The 5,359-nt window shown below is 45.2% G+C and overlaps 1 pseudogene; it reads left to right on the top strand.

Annotated features, from left to right (window-relative positions):
• Window positions 1-971: 971 nt before the first annotated feature.
• Window positions 972-3,664, top strand: LOC134372846 (Ig heavy chain V region 1B43-like; annotated as a pseudogene).
• The last annotated feature ends 1,695 nt before the right edge of the window (window positions 3,665-5,359 follow it).

The raw sequence follows: 5,359 nt of genomic DNA, 5'->3' as shown, positions 1-5,359 counted from the left end.
GAGCAGACAGGGGCAGGCACAGCACAGCGTCCAGCCCGGCCTGTGGCCTCTCTCTCTGTGGTGGGCAGTCATCCAGAGAGTGATGCCACAGACATGGACTGTCTCTCATGCCCACAGACAGGTGCACATCAAGGGAAATTTTGTTTTTAAAAGTTTATGAATAGGATGTTATTACTGCTTTCATGTTAACCATTGTAATCAATTTTATTTTTTGATATCTGATAAGCTTGGTGGATTAAATGAAGGAATAAAATCTATACAATGTGGGTGACAAGTGAATATATGTTGAACTTTTGTACACTTTAAATGAACAGGAATGACCATGGAATGGAGGCATTTAAGATTTTTATCTTTCCCAGATATTGAGAATCAGGGTCCTCAGTAATGCACTGGGCACCATTTTCTGCAGAGTCTCTGTGGGTTCTGATGTGCTGTGTCTTGTATGGCAGGATGGAAAACACAAGGCAGGCCTAGAACTCATGTAACAACAATATACCAAGTAACAAGCTCTCAGGTGTCACGAGAACCACATCACAGGAGAGGGTCCAGGGAAAGAACCAGGGTTTGTGCTGGGATCCAAACTGTAGAAGCAAGACCCAGAGCCAGAGTTTATGTGGGAGAGTTGGGCTGGGTCCCAGTCAGCACAGAACACAGGGGTTGAAGGAAGGAAGATGTGGGCTCAGAAAGCTGGGGCCACATTATGCCATGTAGCTCACCAAGTTCCCACCCATACCATAAATACATGTATAATAATTTCAAGAAAAACAAACAAACAAACACATAAGCACTTCAAAAAATACAATGGTTCCCAACTCAGTTCCTCAGCACTTATAAGGACAAAGCTCCCCCACATGCAAATTTTCCTTCAAGCTCTAGAGTAAATGTGGACACTTCTGACGTGGAAGCTCACAGGTCTGTCCTCAGACAGGGCTCAGGTCTCTGGGGATGGCAGAGTTCAGGTGAAATAGAAGATGAGACTGTGGAGTCTGCTTCTTTGCCTGGTGACTGCTCCTGAAGGTGAGGGTCTCAGATGTCACACATGAGTCTACGGTATGGTTGTGACTGCATGTGACTGACAGATTTTGATTCTCCTTCTCCCCAGGTGTCCTCTCCAAGGGGCAGCTGCAGTAGTCAGGCCCAGGACTGGTGAAGTCCTCGCAGACCCTCTCCCTCACCTTCACCGTCTCTGGTTACTCCATCACCAGTGATTATGGTTGGCACTGGATCCGCCAGCCCAGGGGGAAGAGCTTTGAGTGGATGGGAAGCATAATTTATACTGGAAGCACAGGTTATAACCCATCGCTCAAGAGCCGCATCTCCATCACCAGAGACACATCCAAGAACCAGTTCTCCCTGCAGCTGAGCTCTGTGATTGATGAGGACACAGGCATGTATTACTGTGCGAGAGATACAGTGACAGGAAGTCAGCGTGACCCAGACACAAACCTCCCTGCAGGACACAGGAGGGGTCTGGGCTGCAGGGGCCGCTCAAGGCCCACCCAGCTCCTGTGCCCCATGGAGCAGGTGCAGAGAGGGGATGGGCGGTTCCTCTTGGGATCTGAGGTTTCCTCTGCTCTGCTGACTCTCAGATGTCCCTCAGGGTCATGTCCTGCTTTTTCCTTTGTGACTCTAATTTCTCACATTCTCACTGAAGGCAACACAGAGTGAAGTAACTTTCCTCATGTGCAGAAGAGAAGGTTCTTTTCACTGGGGACTTTTCTTTCTCAGGTTTTTTCTTGACCTGTTATTTTCCTGACACACAAATCGTTATGATCTAGTATTATTTTCCAGAAACTTTAGATTAGTCTTGAGGACCCTGTACCTAAATCAGCATTTTTCCGTATACAAAGTGCAGCTACAGCCACGTGGTCATTATCATGCTACAGGACCCCTGCCCACGGCGTCTCTATCCTCAGTGGGGCAGTTTAGCCTCTGGGTCCTCATCTACACTGTGGACATTGATGTTGAGGATTTGTCCCACTCTCTGTCCATTCCTCAGTGTGCTGGATGGAGAAGCAGATGCCTGAGGGCCACACATAGCTATGATATTTCCATGTGGAGGATTCAGGGTGACAAGCACAGAGATGAAAACACAGCAGAGCCTTGCTCGGCTGAATTTTGGGGTGGGTCTGGCAGGGACAAGAGCCTGACGGGATGACAAGACAAAGAACAAACTCCATAAAATGTCCCTGATGTCCTTGTTTTTGTCTCCTCTGTGAACTACATTTTCATGGACACTTCTTAAATCGTGTCTAAGGTGCATGTTATGTTTTAGTTTCTCTCTGTCATGATACAGAAGCCCTGTGGATGTGGGTAAGGTGTGGGGTAGGGAAGCAGTGCACAGTCCTAGGATGAGTTCTGTCCTGTAGTGAGCCGTGTCCTGGGGGGGACCTTCCCAAGTGCTTCTCCCTTTACCTTCCTTTAGGGGACACTGCAAGTCTCTTGTGGGAGGGGGAGGGGATTCGTTTTTTCTCCTCTCAGGTCAATGATGCTCTGATGAATCTGCAATCCATTAGGATCAGCTAAACTCGCTTCTCCTGAGGTCAAGGCTTCTTATAGAGAAGGTCATGCTCTGGGGTATTTCAGAACGGCTCCTTCCTCCCTTTCTCTGCTGTGAACATCAGGATTCTTCTCCGATATTTTCTAGGAGAACACGGTGGGCCCCTGAGGTAGAGTTTAAAGTTTGGGGATCCCTGAGACCATTGCACTGGGCTGCACCCAACTCTCAGACTTCCCAGCTCTGAGTCTTCAGCAATTCTTCAGCTGCAGCTCTGGTTTTTCTCCCCCAGTCCTGGATCCCACGGAGGTTTCTGCTCATGAGTTTCTAATCAGACAGGTTATGACCCTCTGTGTCTTCCTGGCTGCATCTTCAGTTTTGGGGACAGCCGTTCACCCGGTGACATAAATTCTTCTACAGATAAAAGAATTGTCACCAATTTTCATTTAGTTCAGAGTTTTTACTTTTGTCTGGATGGGAGTGATGACACCCAAGCTTCTTACGTGTGAGACCTGAACCCAGAACTCCTCGTGTCACACCTGGAGAAAAGGGCTGTGTTGGTGTTTCCTTCTGGTTGCTGCTTGTTCACTTCCACTTGTCACATTGAAGGTGTTGAATACAAGCTGTGCTGGCCGCTGTCCTCAGCTCATTCGGGATTTCTGAGGGACGCCTTGATCCTTTACCACTGTGTGGTCTGAGAGAGGCTGTATCTCCTTCACTTTTTATTAATGTCATCTTATATGACAAATCATAATTGTATTCATTTATGAGGAACAGAGTGACATTTTGAAAAACGTATGTGATGCAGAATAATTATATCTGTTGGGAAAATATAGGAAAATGTTCAGGGCCCCTCAGATGTTCAAAATATTGCTGAGCATTTGATGTAAATATGCACGTGCGCCCAGGTGTTCCTTGGTTATTGTCTAATGTAATTGCGCATGTGCACCCAGGTGACCTGGGTTATGGACTGAATTATAAAGGATGAGTGGCTCTGACCCACGGTGCTCTCCCCACCCCTGGGAGGTCCACAGGGGCTATGGGAAGCCTCTACTGCTTCTGGAGGGTGTTGACCAAGCTCTTGCTGCCAGTGCCACTGGGACCCTCTGCAAGGCCGCTGCCACCACCACCTCTGCCACCACCAGACTTGTCAGCTGCTGGACCTGAAAGCTGCTGCTGCTGTTGCTGAAGATGGAGCTCATGTCATCTGCCAATGATACCGGGATCTTTCCAATTACCTAGTGTGGACCTGTGTGTGAAGTGTCTGTTGACCGAGCCTGGCATGTGAGGGGTTTGTGATGCAGCTTGTACAATGGGTTTGAAGGGTCTGAGCACTAGCCCTGACAATACAAATGGAAACATAGTAAAACTAATCTAATGAGACATTTTGTCTAGTGATGTTTTGCCTTCTCGACAACTGGAAGAGTTGTGTAGATTTTCAAGGTCAAGCTGGTCAATATATCCATCGCATCAACTTAGAATTTTGGGGGGGAGACATTTGAAACTTAACTCTCCTTGCTATTTTGAAATATATTATTACTGACTATAGACACTATTAGTACTGACAATAGACACTCAGACCAGTGGAGCAGAATTGAGAATACAGAATTCACCCCTCAGGCTCACAGCCACCTGGTATTGGACAAAGGCAACAAAAATCTACATTGGAGACAAGACTTCCTCTCAGCAAGTGATGCAGGGAAAACTGGATATCCATAAGCAGAAGGATGACACTAGGTATTTACCTCACACCGTATACAAATTCAACTCAAAGTGGATTAAAGACTTAAGTATAAGACCTGAAACTGAAAAATTACTAAGGCAAAATATAGGTGAAACAATTCAGGAACTAGGTGTGTGCGCAGACTCTATGGACATGAGCCAGAAAGCACAGAGAACAAAAGAGAAAATAGACAATGCTCTCATATCCTCTAAATTACTGACATCACAATGTTTGTTGTTTGTTTCACAAAAGTATGTTTCATATGGGTTATAAACTGTAAAAAATTGTACAACTGTATTAATTGATGAAAGTTAATGATAGATTTTTTTATAAATTATTGAAATATATTTTACTTATGATAAATTCTACCTATAAAAGTGTACAGTTTAGAAGACTTCAGTATATGTTACTCACAAAATAATTAACAAAATTTATGCAAACACCACCAGAATTTAATTTTAGATTATTTGAATATCCCCAAATGAACACATATCTTCAGTGTCACGTTCCAGTCCTCCCTTTCTCCTGTTTATCCCGGTCCAGTGACCACTAACCTAATTTCTGTCTCCACGCATGCCTATTCTGGATAATTTTCATAGGTGGAATTAATAATATGCAGTGTTCAGTATTCGGGTTCTTTTAAGTTTTAGGTTTCTGTTTTGTGCCACGTTGTATGAATATGATAAAAATGAGGAATAATAAGAGCTATTGATGAGGATGTGGAGAAATCAGTTTGTTCATAAAATGCTGGTGAGAACATAAAATTTATATGCACTTTGAAAAACTGTTCAGCAGTTTCTCAAAATGTAAAGCATGAATATTGGCTTTGCTGCCTCCCGTGCACATTGATAACTTATTGTGTGGAGGATCTGGAGGAGGTGCTGGAGCACTAGGCAGGGGGCTGCTCCTCTCCCCCTTGAGCACCACCCCAGGAGGCCAGAGCTGAGTGATTCTCCCCAACCCTGGAGAAGCCAGAAAGAAGTTAGGATCCCTGCAGATGTGTGCATCCCAGCAGATTCACACTCTGATGCTTTAGCACACTGGACATTTGGAAATTCACGAACTATTTCTAGTTTCATCTTTACTCTAGTGTGTTTGCCATCTAGTGATCTCCGACCCAGGTGAGCTAAGGTTTGGTC

The sequence above is a fragment of the Cynocephalus volans genome, chromosome 3 (genome assembly GCF_027409185.1).
Source record: "Cynocephalus volans isolate mCynVol1 chromosome 3, mCynVol1.pri, whole genome shotgun sequence".
Taxonomy (NCBI): Eukaryota; Metazoa; Chordata; class Mammalia; order Dermoptera; family Cynocephalidae; genus Cynocephalus; species Cynocephalus volans.
Note: the sequence above shows the minus strand (reverse complement) of the source record. Positions and strands in the feature narration are given on the sequence as shown.